This window comes from Rhinatrema bivittatum, chromosome 2, assembly GCF_901001135.1.
Source record: "Rhinatrema bivittatum chromosome 2, aRhiBiv1.1, whole genome shotgun sequence".
Classification (NCBI taxonomy): Eukaryota; Metazoa; Chordata; class Amphibia; order Gymnophiona; family Rhinatrematidae; genus Rhinatrema; species Rhinatrema bivittatum.
The window spans coordinates 488,759,870-488,775,772 of record NC_042616.1 but is presented as its reverse complement, the minus strand read 5'-3'; positions in this window follow the sequence as shown (position 1 = coordinate 488,775,772).

Below are 15,903 nucleotides of genomic sequence, written 5' to 3'. Positions count from 1 at the left end.
CTGTAGGTCTAGGATTGGACGAAGTCCCCCTGACTTTTTTGGGATCAGGAAGTACCTGGAGTAGAACCCTAGTCCTTGTTGTAGGGAAGGAACGGGTTCTATAGCGTTTGACTGTAGGAGAAGAGAAACTTCCTGCTCTAAAAGAACAGAGTGATCGGTGAGTCTCCACGCCTGCAGAGGTGGGGAGTCGGCAGGGAGGGATAGGAAGTTGAGGTGGTAACCCTGTGCAATGATTGCTATCACCCATTGATCTGTGGTGATTTGATGCCATCTTTCTAGGAAGTGGCAGAGCCGTCCTCCTACTGGTATAGCTGGAAGAGGGGTTTGGCAAGTGCTCTCTAAGGGAAAGTCAAAAACCCGCCGCAGGGCCCGGTGGTGGAGCTGCTGCAGGCTTTTGTTTACGAGTCTGGCGAGGCTGGGTCTTATGGTAAGACCGTGCGGGCCTAGGCTTGGATGATGGGGGATAATATTTTCTTGGCCTAAAGAAAGACTTTTTGGAGTCCTTCTGAAATGGCTGCTTAGGCGGCAAGTCAGGAGGAATAGATGAGAGCTGTTTAAGTGTCTCATGATGATCCTTCAATTCAGCAACAATTTGTTGAATTTGCTCACCAAATAAATTATCCCCTAGGCAGGGTAAATCTGAGAGCCTGTCCTGAACTTCTGGACGAAGGTCAGACAATTTAAGCCAAGCCCAACGTCTGGCTGAGATGGCTGTGGCAGAAAGTCTTGTGGAAGCATCAAATATGTCATAAGCTGTTCTTATTTCATGCTTCCCAGCTTCAAATCCTTTATTTAAAAGGGATTGAAGCTGTGGCTGGAACTGTTCAGGCAAGGCATCTGTGTATTCCTGCATCTGTTTCAGAATGACCCTATTATATTGTGTCATATAAAGTTGATAAGAAGCTATTCTGGAAATCAGCATAGCTCCATGATATACCTTCCTACCTACACTATCTAGGAATTTGTTTTCTTTAGTAGGAGGTATGGAAGAATGTGGCTTTAGTCGTTTAGCTTTCTTTTGAGCTGATTCTACGACTACAGAATGATGGTCTAATTGAGGTTTTTGAAAACCAGGTGCTGACTGTACAAGATATGTAGAGTCAGCTTTTTTATTGACTGGAGAAACAGATCCAGGAGATTCCCAATTCTTTTTAAGAAGGTCTAGAAAAACCTGATGAATGGGAATAGAAGTGATGACTTTCGGGGCATCCAAAAATTGGAGCAATTCCATCATTTGGTGCCTGTCATCTTGTTCAGATTGAAGTTGGAATGGGACCAACTCTGACATTTCCTTCACAAAATTTATGAAAGAGAGGTCCTCAGGGGGAGAACGCTTTCTACTCTCTGCAGGAGAGGGCGGTGAAGGCAAATCATCGGTGTCAGTAGAGGTATCATCACCCCAAGTATCATAGGGATCTGGATGATGACCTTCAGCACCTCGAGGGGGCTGAATACCTGAAGGCCCAGGTTGAGGTTCCGAAATATCGGGTGGAATCACCGAGGGCATCGAGAAAATCCTCGAAGGAATCGGTGCCGGTATCGGTGCCGGTGTGGGCATCGAGGGAACCGGTGTCGGTCTCGATGGAATCGGTGTCGGCATCAGAAACCTCGGTGGAGCAGAGGTTTCTGATGCCTCCGAAGAAGCAATCGGTGGCGAGGGACGACCTGGCATCGATGGAACAATTCCCGAAGGGGGAATTCGATACGGTGTTTCTCCACCTGATGATAAACCTGTCGGTGACAGCGGTCTTGCCGGTGTCACAGGTATCACCGGTGGAAGGGCTGTCATGAGCGCCTCCATCCGGTGTAGCAGCAGTGCCAATGCTGCTGCAATCGGCTCGATGACCGGTTCCACTCTCGATGCCGGGGTCGGTACCGGAGGAGTCTGGAACCGTAGCATCGCCTTATTGATGGCCTCCTGGACCAGCCGGTCCAGTTCTACCCGGAGACCAGGGGTAACAAGACCCAGCTCGACGGGAGAGGGAGGCTGAGGCTGAGCCGGAGGGACCACCGTCACCGGTGGGGTCGCGGCTCCCAAACCCCGAGGGGGTGAGGGTTGCCTCAGTGCCTGCGAAACAGAAGTGGACGGTGCCACTTCTGATCGAGGCTTTTTTGGCGGTGGCTCGGTCGGTACTGAGGTCGATGACGTCGATTCCTCGACAGGCCGAGACTTATGACGTCGATGGCGATGTTTTTCTTTCCGATCCCCTCAATCATCAGGGGAAGGAACGGGAGTCGATGGCCGTGAAGTCATCGATGGCGGACGGTCACCGAAGGGTTGTCGATGGTGATGAGACCTCGACGGTGCCGGTTCCGATGACGTCGATGCAATCCATGGCGTTGGGGTACGAGCGTGGAAGAGGAGTCCCATCTTCTCCATTCTGGCTTTGCGACCCTTCATGAGGGTCTGTGATGGACATAGTTCGGGTACAGTCCGGACACCGACGGAACCCCGACGCCATGGCGAAAAGCCAAAAATTTAGCCACGGGACTGTCGACTGCCAACAGGCCTCGAGGGCCAAACTCGACGGAAGTCGACTAAACGACGGCAAAAAACTTACCGAAGTTCCGCGGACCGAAAAATTTGTCGAAGGGAGACCCCTGAGGGGCAAATTTTCTTCGAAATTAAGTATTTTGAAATTCCTGTCAGGAACGTGGTTAAGAGCTCTTCTACCGCGTGGCTACTGCTGTGCGGAAAAAAGAAGACTGAAGGGAGACCCCTGCTGGCTGCAGGGTTAGTGCCGTGCTGGGCATGCCCAATAGGGGCCAGTCAAAGTTCCTGAAACTTTGACAGAAGTTTTCCGTGGTTGGGCTCCATCCTCGATGTCACCCATTTGTGAGGACAACCATCCTGCTTGTCCTGTGAGAAAAATACTTACGTGCTTATATGTTATTTTTGCATGCGGAACCCTTTCGATAAAATATATGTTTAAAAAAATCTCCACTGAACTGAATTCATTAGATTTTCCATTGTTCCCTTCATAATACTATAACACTGTGTTTATTTCTAGTCTCTGGCATTATCGAAACAGTTGATTCGAAGTATGCACAAGGAGAAGCTGTATGCTGTCAGTACTCAGGAGTTTGAGCAACTGCTGAAGATCTGTTTGTCAGAAGAATTCAAGAATACCATAAGCTGCCTTTTCCAGAATAAATCAAAACTGTGATGGATGCCATTACTAAATGTTTTTAATAGCAATAGGAAACAAATTAAAGAAGGCAGCAACAGCTCTGCAAATAGGAATGCCTAGCAAGTTCCTTGAATTAGCAGAAATTCTGAAATATTTTAATAGTAGCTTTATGTCATAATTTTCAAAGCTATTTACATGCACATAAATGGCTTTACTAAAATAGCATACAGCTGAGTGCATGTATAAGTGCACACAGAGGTAGATCTTAAAAAAAGTATGCGCGCGCGTACTTTTGTTCACGCAACTGACGCAAATAAAAGTACGCCGGATTTTATAAGATACGTGCATAGCCATGCGTATCTTATAAAATCCAGGGTCGGCGCGTGCGCAAAATCGGCAGCCTGCACGCGCCGAGCCACATAGCCTGCCTCCGTTCCCGCCGAGGCCGCTCTGAAATCGGAGCGGCCTCGGAGGGAATTTCCTTCCGCGTCCCTCCATTTTCCCCTCCCTTCCCCTATCTAACCCACCCCCAAGCCCTACCTAAATCCCCCCACCTTTGTTGTGCAAATTACGCCTGCTTGAGGCAGGCGTAACTTGCGCGCGCCACCTTGGCATCCCCCGGCACAGGCTGCAGTGCCAGGGGACTCTGGACCGCCCTCCCTGCCCGCCCCCGAACAGTCGCCACACCCCCGGACCCGCTCCGGACACACCCCCGGCCTGGCGATACACCCCTGGCCACGCCCCTCCCTCCCCTTTTACGAGGCCCCGGGATTTTCGCGCACGCCGGCGGCCTATACAGGGCTTTTAAAATCTACCCCATATTTTTTACATAAACTGCACAAAGGCGTTTCAGGGGGTGGAGTTGAAACATACACACATGCTTTTTGATTTTAAAAAGTCTGAGGTCCATATTCAGTAGGTCAGTTAGTAGACAAGTTAGCTGGATAACTTGTCCCATATATTCAGCAGGATAAAATTCCTGTTGAATATACCATCCTAAAGATATCCGGTTAAAAATAGCTGGATAATTAGAAAACCTAACCGGCTATATTTGAATATAATTGTGTAGGTATTTTAGTTATCTGACCTTGTGTGGCCGGATAATGTGTTATTTAACAGGATATCTTTAAAAGATATCACTGTCATGACCCAACAAGATCAAGCATCAGCAGGGAAATTTTGAGTTCAGTCAAATACTCATGGAGTTCTCCAGCACATATCTGTTTGACTCGCTCTCCCCGATGGGGTTGAAAGATTTTTTTTAGAACACGCCACAGTTTAAATTGCTCTAACATGGCAATTACTGATAGACCAGTGTAATATATTTAGATATGTCTACACCCTTTGTTCTTGTGAAAGTTCTTTAGTATATGCAAAGCAGGGACTTATTTTGCTCTTTTTCACTCTGTTTTCTAATACTGGCAGAAACACCGTGAATCACAACCATATTCTTTACAATCGCCAAAACTTGTGGAAAAGATGTAAAACTTAGCAGACAGTCACAAACTTGGCAAAATAGTTCACAATCACTCAAGAACATCACCTGGGCCCCATGTTGAGCATCTATTTAGGTAGCTGGTACTCTAGTAGTGAATGATGTCTTTACAAATTAGGTCAACCAGGTGTTGTAGTGTCCATCAGATGGATATTCATTACCTACACAGCTCTCTGCAAATAAAAGCATCTTAATCCTGTTATGTGATCCCAAGGATGCAAAATACATGGTATGGTTGTTTTCAGTTTGTCTATTGGCATAAATGCATTAACACGATGATTTCCATAGGAACAGTGAATTTACAGTTTTTAATTCCAGAACAGCAACTGAACTATGATTCAAAACTTGATAATAAACGTCCAATGCAGTTCTCTTTCTTCTCTACCAGAATACTTAGAACACATTCCCTCTGGTTCAGGGAATTTTCAGAGCCAGAGTACCTTTGCTTGGTTCTGCTCTTTCCACTGTTCACAGGAGAAAGTATTAGGACTAGGGATGTGAATCGTTTTTTGACGATTTAAAATATCGTCCGATATATTTTAAATCGTCAAAAAATCGTTAGGGCCACGATACAATACCAATTCCCCCGATTTATCGTTAAAAAATCGTAAATCGGGGGAAGGGGGAGGGCAGGAAAACCGGCACACTAAAACCCCCTAAAACCCACCCCCGACCCTTTAAATTAAATCCCCCACCCTCCCGAACCCCCCCCCCAATGCTTTAAATTACCTGGGGATCCGGCGGTGGTCCAGAACGGCGGCGGTCCGGAACGGCCCCCTCAATAGAATCGTGTTGTCTTCAGCCGGCGCCATTTTTCAAAATGGCCGCTGCAAAATGGCGGCGGCCATAGACAAAAACGATTCGACGGAGGAGGTCGTTCCGGACCCCCGCTGGACTTTTGGCAAGTCTTGTGGGGGTCAGGAGGCCCCCCCAAGCTGGCCAAAGGTTTCCTGGGAGTCCAGCGGGGTTCCGGGAGCGATTTCTTGCCGCGAATCGTTTTCGTACGGAAAATGGCGCCGGCAGGAGATCGACTGCAGGAGGTCGTTCAGCGGGGGTTCCGGACCGCCGCTGAACGACCTCCTGCACTCGATCTCCTGCCGGCGCCATTTTCCGTACGAAAACGATTCGCGGCAAGAAATCGCTCCCGGAACCCCGCTGGACTCCCAGGAAACTTTTGGCCAGCTTGGGGGGGCCTCCTGACCCCCACAAGACTTGCCAAAAGTCCAGCGGGGGTCCGGAACGACCTCCTCCGTCGAATCGTTTTTGTCTATGGCCGCCGCCATTTTGCGGCGGCCATTTTGAAAAATGGCGCCGGCTGAAGACAACACGATTCTATTGAGGGGGCCGTTCCGGACCGCCGCCGTTCTGGACCACCGCCGGATCCCCAGGTAATTTAAAGCATTTGGGGGGGTTCGGGAGGGTGGGGGATTTAATTTAAAGGGTCGGGGTGGGTTTTAGGGGGGTTTAGTGTGCCGGCTCACGATTTTAACGATTTTTCACGATAGTTTACACACCCAAACGGCAACAATACGATTCCCTCCCCCTCCCAGCCGAAATCGATCGTTAAGACGATCGAGGACACGATTCACATCTCTAATTAGGACCATATATGTAGTTGGCTTCTCCCTTTTTCTCAGTGAGAAAATCTCTTCTGTAAACCCTGGATGGGAAAACCCAAACAATAGACCCCAAGGCACACAATATTTGTTCAGACCCCATTTGCAAAGCTCTTCAGTATGTTCAATCAATCTAAGCCTTCAAGGCTCCCTTGGGGGAAGCATAACTTCAGGGCTCTTTTGTGTTTTTTAACAATTATACTGCCCCTTAAGTCCCTTGTAAACAGCACTGATAATCTTCAACAGTCTATAGCAGCAATAATCATGCTGGAAGCGAAGTGGTTTCCAATTTAACTTTACTGATAGTTGATAAGATGGATGAAAAGTTCTTTATAGCTCTTTGATGCAAAATCCAATTGATTTACAGGTTGAAATTACTAAACTTGTGATCTTACTGTCCAGTAAAAGTCTTTAGAATTTATAATAGCCAATTCCTTAATGATTTAGCACCTTCACCTTTCCAATGAATCAGATTTAAGTTAGTGTAACTTAACTACTAACAGGGCCAAAAAAGAATTTGTATATCTCGGGGCTGGCTCAGATTTCAGAATTTCATACACAGTCTCTTGGTCCCCAGAGCCAGGTTCTTTTACTCGTGGGGGAAGGAATTTTGCCATCAAGGCCCTGGGTGGCAGAGGTGACACGATGATTCTTTTACTTGGGAGAGGTGGAAATTCTTTATCACTGCGAGTGATGTAAGTACCAATAAAATGCAGGAGGCTCGAAATAGTGGAGGAAGCAAGATGGCGGCATAGAGTGGTCGTCGAATGCCTGGCTGCCCTGAAGTTTTTGTTTCTGATAAAAATTTACTATTATGCCTTCTAAAAGAAAGGGGAAAGTTAGGATTTTCCCCTCAGAATCCATACCTTCTCCTGGGCAGCTTGATATTATCCGCTACATGACCCAGCCGGCGTTTGAGAGAGCCGAGGAACTCGATGGAAATCCCAGCGGGTGGAACGGGGATCTCCAGTGGAGGAGGCGTCCCTCAGCCCTGACCTTCGTCTGCCTCCGGCTCAACGTGACCCAGACGGGGACGCTTCTCAGTCGCGGACTGATGACGCGGCAGGAGCAACCTAGGTGGAGGGGCGATCCCCTGCCTCACGCTGGAAGTGGAGAGTTCTCCTTCAGCCGGAGCAGAATCGAGCATTGGCATCAGAGGCTTGGAGATGGACAGACCGGGGAATCCTCTGAGGAGAGGAGAAACAGAGGCTCCTGCGTTTGGAAACCTAGGACAAACATCGACCAGCGTGAACGGTGAGTCCTTGCAAGTTCCTTCAAGGCCGGAGGCGGTGACCTTTGAGGCAATATGGGATCAGGTGGCAGGCTATGGGACTTCCTTGAGATGTTTAGAAAATGAAATGGACTCTCTTACTTACAATTTCCAACAAAAAATTATTGAGGTTCAGGAACAGGCCAGTGTAACTACTAATAGGATTTTGGAGGCTGAAAATAAAATTCAGTCTATCCAGGCTCTTAATGTGGCTACTATCAAAGAACAAATGGCCTGCTCCAAACGTTTGTAAATTTTAGAGAACAATGTAAGGCATCTGAATTTGCGGATTTTGAATTTTCCAAAAATTGCTGGAGAAATACCTTTTACTACCCTGAAGCGGTTTTTGAAAGAAGCTCTTGGTTTTCCTGAAGATAATATTCCTTCAATTAATTTCTGTCATTTTCTTAACAGGAGAGTTTCCTCCACAGGAGAAACTGCACCTGTTAATATTCCTGCAAATTTAACGAGTTTCTTAGAAAGTTCTAATCTGGATATGATAGAAATACATTACTAGTATCTTTTATAACTGTTCAAGACCTAAATAGTGTAATGCGAAATTTTTTTTAGGAGATTTCCTGTTATGTATTATGGTCAAACAATAAGGGGTGGATTTTAAATGCCCTGCGCGCGTAAATCCGGCAGGATTTACGCGCACCTATTTTGCATAGGCCGCCGGCGCGCGCAGAGCCCCGGGACGCACGTAAGTCCCGGGGCTTCGTAAAAGGGGCGTGTCGGGGGCATTGCGGAATGACGCGGCGTTTCAGGGGCGTGACGTGGCGATTCGGGGGCGGGCCCAGGGGCGTGGCGCTGGCCCGGGGGCATGGTCGAGGCCTCTGGAACAGCCCCTGGGTCGGGTGATGGCGCACCAGCAGTCTGCTGGCGCGCGCAGATTTACGTCTGCTTTCAGCAGGCGTAAATCTGCTAACAAAGGTAAGGGGGGTTTAGATAGGGCCGGGGGGGTGGGTTAGGTAGGGAAAGGGAGGGGAAGGTGGGGGGGACGCGGAAGGAAAGTTCCCTTTGAGGTCGCTCTGATTTCGGAGCGGCCTCGGAGGGAACGGAGGCAGGCTGTGCGGCTCGGCGCGCACAGGCTGCCGATTTTGTGCAGCCTTGCGCGTGCCGACCCCGGATTTTATAAGATACGCGCGGCTACGCACCATTCCGCAACGCCCCCGCCACGCCCCTTTTACGAAGCCCCGGGACTTGCGCGCCGGCGGCCTATGCAAAATAGGCGCGCCGGCGCGCAAGGGCCCTACGCGTGTAAATCCGGCCGGATTTACACGCGCAGGGCATTTAAAATCCGCCCCTTATTGTTTGACCATAATACATAACAGGAAATCTCCTAAAAAAGTACGCGCGTGCATATGTTTTTAAAATCTACCTCTAAGAATTTATCCAGATTTGGCTCAAGTGACTCAAATTAGGAGAAGGGATGTAAGGCAAAATGTGATTTCTCTATGTTTTTCCTTTTCTTTTTGTTACCCATGCAAGTGCATTCGAAAGAGAAGTGATGAGTGTTTTATATTTTCTCAACCAGATCAAATTTGTCAATTCATTGATGCCCGTAGGCCTACCACCTCATCTCCCAAGACCTAAGCAAGGAGAGATCTTTTTCTTATTGATTTACACCGGTGAAGTAAACTATGCTATTGCCCTGTTTAAAATTGAATTTCCTAATATTCTCCCTTATATTATCTTTGATGTCTTCCTCTTCTTTTTTTCTGAGTATCCTTTGTTCTTTTTTGATACAGATTGGATAAAGTAGCAGTAATTTCTCTGTTTATATGTAAGTTTTGTTATTTGATTTGTATATGTTATCCAACTGTTTTTTTCTGTAAAGTGAAAATGATAAATAAAGAATTTTAAAAAATGCAGGAAACTCAGATGGAAATCCAAAAATTTAACTTTATTGACAAATGTCTCTGAATAATCAATTTAACAACATAATCTTTATATTATGTGGTAGTGAATAATATAATGAAAAAAAGACACAACCAGTAGAGTCATGAAACCTAATTACCTTAGCAAGACCTTCATATAGTTATAAGCTTAGGGCAGATTTTAAGAGCCCTGCTCGCGTAAATCCGCCCAGATTTACGCGAGCAGGGCCCTGCGCGCCTGTGACCCTATTTTACATAGGCCTGCCGGCGCGCGCAGAGCCCCGGGACTCGCGTAAGTCCCGGGGTTTGTCGAGGGGGGCATGTCGGGGCGGGGCCGATCGGCGCTGCGTTTTCGGGGCGTGTCGGCGGCGGGCCCGGGGGCATGGTTTCGGCCTGGGGCGGTCCGGGGGCGTGGCCGCACCCTCCGGAACCGCCCCTGGGTTGTGTCTAGGCGCGCCAGCGGCCCGCTGGCGCGCGGGGATTTACTTCTCCCTCTGGGAGGCGTAAATCCCCCAACAAAGGTAGGGGGGGGGGTTTAGACAGGGCCAGGGGGGTGGGTTAGGTAGAGGAAGGGAGGGGAAGGTGAGGGGAGGGCGATAGCGAATTCCCTCCGAGGCCGCTCCGATTTCGGAGCGGCCTCAGAGGGAACGGAGGTAGGCTGCGCGGCTCGGCGCGCGCTGGCTACACGAAATCGGTAGCCTTGCACGCGCAGATCCAGGATTTTAGCAGATACGCGCGGCTCCGCGCGTATCTACTAAAATCCAGCGTACTTTTGTTTGCGCCTGATGCGCCTACAAAAGTACGCGAGGGCGCCCTGTTTGAAAATCTACCCCTTAAAGTGTATCACTTAAAATTAGTTGCCAATATTTTGCACCAAGACTACTTAAATGAAATATAGTCCAACCTATTATAATCATCGTCTCCTAAGTAAATCTTTTAGAAAATATTTTTTGTTGCATTTTAAAAATATTTAAGAATATGAAATCCATTGACACTAATCTTTAGAGAAATGCATTAAATATCCTTATTCCGCCAAGCCCAAGGGTTTCATGACTCCGTTGGATGTGGCTTCTTTTCATTATCTGAAGAGTCAACGGCACAGTTCACATAGAGGAAAACTGAGAACTGTAAGAGCCATCTGTAGTGATAAGAACTATCTGCGCTAGGGTCTCTTCCTATCAGGGCAAGGGATACACTCACCCTCCCAAGTCTGGATAAATGAGGTTCCCAAGTAGGTGGGGATATTTTTGTGTGGGCAGAAAACTCCCTCCTTGCTGGCCAGAAAAAAAGAACAGTCTCTGCCTAGATTCCCAATTTTCTCTTTTCCTTAGTGATGAAGACTCCAAGTGGGGGTCCTCAGAATTATTTCAATTTTGGTCTTACTCGCTATTCTCCAAGGGGCAGATTTTAAAACCTGTGCGCAGGTGCAGATTTGTTCACACAACCTTATAAAATCCAGGGTCGGTGCGCACAATGGGGTGCACAATTGTGCAACTTGCGCACGCCGAGCCACGCAGGCTGCCTCCATTCCCTCAGAGGTCGCTTCAAAATCAGAGCGGCCTCGGAGGGACCTTTTCTACCACTCCCCCCCCCCCACCTTCCCCTCCCTTCCCCTATCTAAACCATCCCCAGCCCTAACTAGATCCCACCCTACCTTTATTTCAGAAGTTACGCCTGCCCAAGGCAGCCCAGGTGTAACTTGTGCGTGCCAGCGCACCATCTCCCCTCACAGGCCACTGTGCTGGAGGACGTGGGACCACCCCCGGACCGCCGCCATGCCCCCAGACCCGCTCCCTGGCCACCGTCATGCCCCCGGACCTACCCCTTTATTGAAGCCCTGGGACATGCGCGCACCGCCGAGCCTATGCAAGATAGGCTTGGCACGCGCAGGGGAAGCTTGGGGCAGCTTTCGGGGGGTTACGCACTTAACCCTTTGAAAATCTGCCTCCAAATATCTAGTCTTCAGATCCTTTGATGGAAAAGGATCCACTTAGAAACACATAACACTTCAATGTTCCTCATTCAGAGTAGAAAAGGGGCAGCAAAACTCTTCCACCCAGGTTCTTTAACCAAAAGGACTTTTCCCAAACTGCTTCCAAACACTACCAAAAAATTCCTTGCAGTAGGTCACAGCCATACCTCTGACCTCCAGGAGGGTGCAAAGGAGCAAGTCTTCCCTAGTCTGGTCCTCCCAGGGAGAGGTTTCATTGTGACCTCTCTTCAGGCAACACCCAGGAGTTACACAAGGCTTCTTACAAAGAAAAATTCAGAAAGGCCCAAAACAACCCGGAATGCAAATCCCAACCTGCCATTAAATGGACCAGAAGGGCATCTTCCTGAACTTTGCTAAGGACACCAGGCTGGAGTACCTGAGCCCCAAGTCAGGCCCCAAAAATTCAAATTAGGTACAAAGGCCCTGCATTCCTTTGCAGTAGAGGAGGACCGGAAGGCTCATCTGCATACTGCTCCCAGCATCCCCCGGGAGAGGAGTCCAGAAGTCACCGCAAGTGAGCCAGGGATTGGCGTCCATAGCCCCAGCTTCCAGAGGCCCCGCACCCTTTGCAGTAGAAGAGGACCGAAAGGGCGCGCCACTAGGTGCGTGAATCTCAAACCCTTCAATTAACTTAATGGTGGTTAAAGAGGATTGGTAAGTATAGCTTTCAGAAATTTTTGGGCTTATAAAGGTTTGGTGAAAGGTGAAATTAAGGGATATATATCTTTAGAGTTTGTGTGTGTCTGAGTTAATAAGCAAGCCAGAGATAGTTAATTCCAGTGTCTGTCTTTCCCACCCACTCAACCCTTGATTTTTAGGCACGAGACACTTTCTCATCATAAATCAATCAGGGTCTTATCTAAATCATACTATTGTACCAGCCCTTACTGAAAGTTTAATCATCCCCTTGTAGGACACTAGCTGATTAATTAGTAAATTCACCTGTAAATTTAAACTACTCTCATTCCAACTCCCTAAGTATCTTAAACTTAACTAGGAACTCAATAAAACTAAGATGAAGGCAGCAGTCCAGCAACAAGAGGGAAGCTTTCCAGTCTTTGGCATTGAGTGTTACATGTATGATTTTTTACCCGCCGGTGAGAGATTGTATGTGTGCACTCGGTGCAAAGAGCTCCTGGCTCTCAGGGAACAAGTCCAATCTCTGGAGGCTAGAGTAGTAGACTTAGAGAAGCTGAGGGAGACAGAGGTACATTGACGAGACCTTCAGGGACATAGTAGCCAAGTCCCAAATCCAGTCTGGCAGCCCTAGTGCTGCCTTGGATCAGAAAGGTCTCCCAGTAGGAGAGCATCACCCTGGTGTAGCAGGAAGTGATCCTGTAGCAAGGACCTGCTCTCCAGGTGATGTATTGTCCTCTCACACCGAGGACAAGTCTCCCAGGGCTACTGCCCAGGAGGGAAGGGTTAGGCCGGCCATCATAGTTGGTGATTCAATTATTAGAAATGTAGATAGCAGGGTGGCTGGTGGACGTGAGAACCGCCTGGTAACTTGCCTGCTTGGTGTAAAGGTGGCAGACCTCACGCACCACCTAGATAGGATTATAGACAGTGCTGGGGAGGAGCCGGCTGTCGTGGTGCATGTGGGCACCAATGACATAGGAAAGTGTGGGAGAGAGATTCTGGAAGCCAAATTTAGGATTTTAGGTAGGAAGCTAAAATCCAGAACCTCCAGGGTGGCATTCTCTGAAATGCTTCCTGTTCCACGTGCAGGACCCCAGAGGCAGGCAGAGCTCCAGAGTTTCAATGCGTGGATGAGACGATGGTACAGGGAAGAGGGATTCAGCTTTGTAAGGAACTGGGGAAACTTTTGGGGAAAGGGGAGACTTTTCCAAAAGGATGGGCTCCACCTTAACCAGAGTGGAACCAAGCTGCTGGCACTAACTTTCAAAAAGGAGATAGAGCAGCTTTTAAACTAGAACAAGGGGGAAAGCCGACAGTCACTCAGCAGTGCATGGTTCGGAGAAATGTATCCTTGAAGGATAATAATGAAACAGGAGAGTTAGGGCATCCCAACAGAGAGGTTCCATTAAAAGCAAACATAGTCCATATGCCTATATGTAAAAAATCACCAAAACTAATGATTTCCGAATTATCCCAAACAACTGAAAAGCAGGTTGTTAAAACAAACAAAAAACACACTTTGAAATGTCTATATGCCAATGCCAGAAGTCTAAGAAGTAAGATGGGAGAGTTAGAGTGTATAGCAGCAAATGGTGAGATTGACATAATTGGCATCACAGAAACTTGGTGGAAGGAGGATAACCAATGGGACAGTGCTATATCAGGGTACAAATTATATCGCAATGATAGGGAGGATCAACTTGGCGGGGGTGTGGCACTTTATGTCCGGGAGGGTATAGAGTCCAACAGGCTAAAATACAAGAGACTGAATGCTCAGTAGAATCTATATGGATAGAAATCCCATATGTGTTGGGTAAGAGTATAGTGATAGGAGTATACTACCGTCCACCTGGACAAAATGGTCAGACAGATGATGAAATGCTAAGAGAAATCAGGGAAGCAAACCAATTTGGCAGTGCAATAATAATGGGAGATTTCAATTACCCAAATATTGACTGGGTAAATGTAACATCAGGACTTGCTAGAGATATAAAGTTCCTGGATGTAATAAATGATTGTTTCATGGAGCAAATGGTTCAGGAACCAACAAGAGAGGGAGCTATTTTAGATTTAATTCTTAGTGGAACACAGAATCTGGTGAGAGAGGTAACGGTGGTGGGGCCACTTGGCAACAGTGATCATAACATGATCAAATTTAAACTAATAACTGGAAGGGGGACAATAAGTAAATCTGCAGCTCTAACACTAAACTTTCAAAAGGGAAACTTTGATAAAATGAGGAAATAGTTAGAAAAAAACTGAAAGGTGCAGCTGCAAAGGTTAAAAGTGTTCAACAGGCTTGGACATTGTTTAAAAATACAATCCTAGAGGCACAGTCCATATGTATTCCACGCATTAAGAAAGGTGGAAGGAAGGCAAAACGATTACCGTCATGGTTAAAAGGTGAGGTGAAAGAGGCTATTTTAGCCAAAAAATCATCCTTCAAAAATTGGAAGAAGGATCCATCTGAAGAAAATAGGATAAAAGATAAGCATTGTCAAGTTAAGTGTAAAACATTGATAAAACAGGTGAAGAGAAAATTTGACATGAAGTTAGCCATAGAGGCAAAAACTCATAATAAAAACTTTTTAAAATATATCCAAAGCAAGAAACCTGTGAGGGAGTCAATTGGACCATTAGATGACCGAGGGGTTAAAGGGGCTCTTAGGGAAGATACGGCCATTTCAGAAAGACTAAATGAATTCTTTGCTTCCGTGTTTACTAATGAGGATGTTGGGGAGATACCAGTTCCGGAGATGGTTTTCAGGGGTGATGAGTCAGACGAACTGAACGAAATCACTGTCAACCTGGAAGATGTAGTAGGCCAGATTGACAGACTAAAGAGTAGCAAGTCACCTGGACCAGATGGTAAGCATCCTAGGGTACTAAAGGAACTAAAAAATGAAATTTCTGACCTATTGGTTAAAATTTGTAACCTATCATTAAAATCATCCATTGTACCTGAAGACTGGAGGGTAGCCAATGTAACCCCAATATTTAAAAAAGTCTCCAGGGGCGATCCGGGTAACTATAGACCAGTGAGCCTAACTTCAGTGCTGGGAAAAATAGTGGAAACTATCCTCAAGATCAAAATTGTAAAGCATATAGAAAGACATGATTTAATGGAACACAGTCAACACGGATTTACCCAAGGGAAGTCTTGCCTAACAAACCTGCTTCATTTTTTTGAAGGGGTTAATAAACATGTGGATAAAGGTGAACCGGTAGATGTAGTGTATTTGGCTTTTCAGAAGGCGTTTGACAAAGTCCCTCATGAGAGGCTTCTACGAAAACTAAAAAGTCATGGGATAGGAGGCGATGTCCTTTCGTGGATTACAAACTGGTTAAAAGACAGGAAACAGAGAGTAGGACTAAATGGTCAATTTTCTCAGTGGAAAAAGGTAAACAGTGGAGTGCCTCAGGGATCTGTACTTGGACCGGTGCTTTTCAATATATATATATAAATGATCTGGAAAGGAATACGACAAGTGAGGTTATCAAATTTGCGGATGATACAAAATTATTCAGAGTAGTTAAATCACAAGCAGACTGTGATACATTACAGGAGGACCTTGCAAGACTGGAAGATTGGGCATCCAAATGGCAGATGAAATTTAATGTGGACAAGTGCAAGGTGTTGCATATAGGGAAAAATAACCCTTGCTGTAGTTACACGATGTTAGGTTCCATATTAGGAGCTACCACTCAAGAAAGAGATCTAGGTGTCATAGTGGATAATACATTGAAATCGTCGGCTCAGTGTGCTGCAGCAGTCAAAAAAGCAAATAGAATGTTAGGAATTATTAGGAAGGGAATGGTTAATAAAACGGAAAATGTCATAATGCCTCTATTATCGCTCCATGGTGAGACAACACCTTG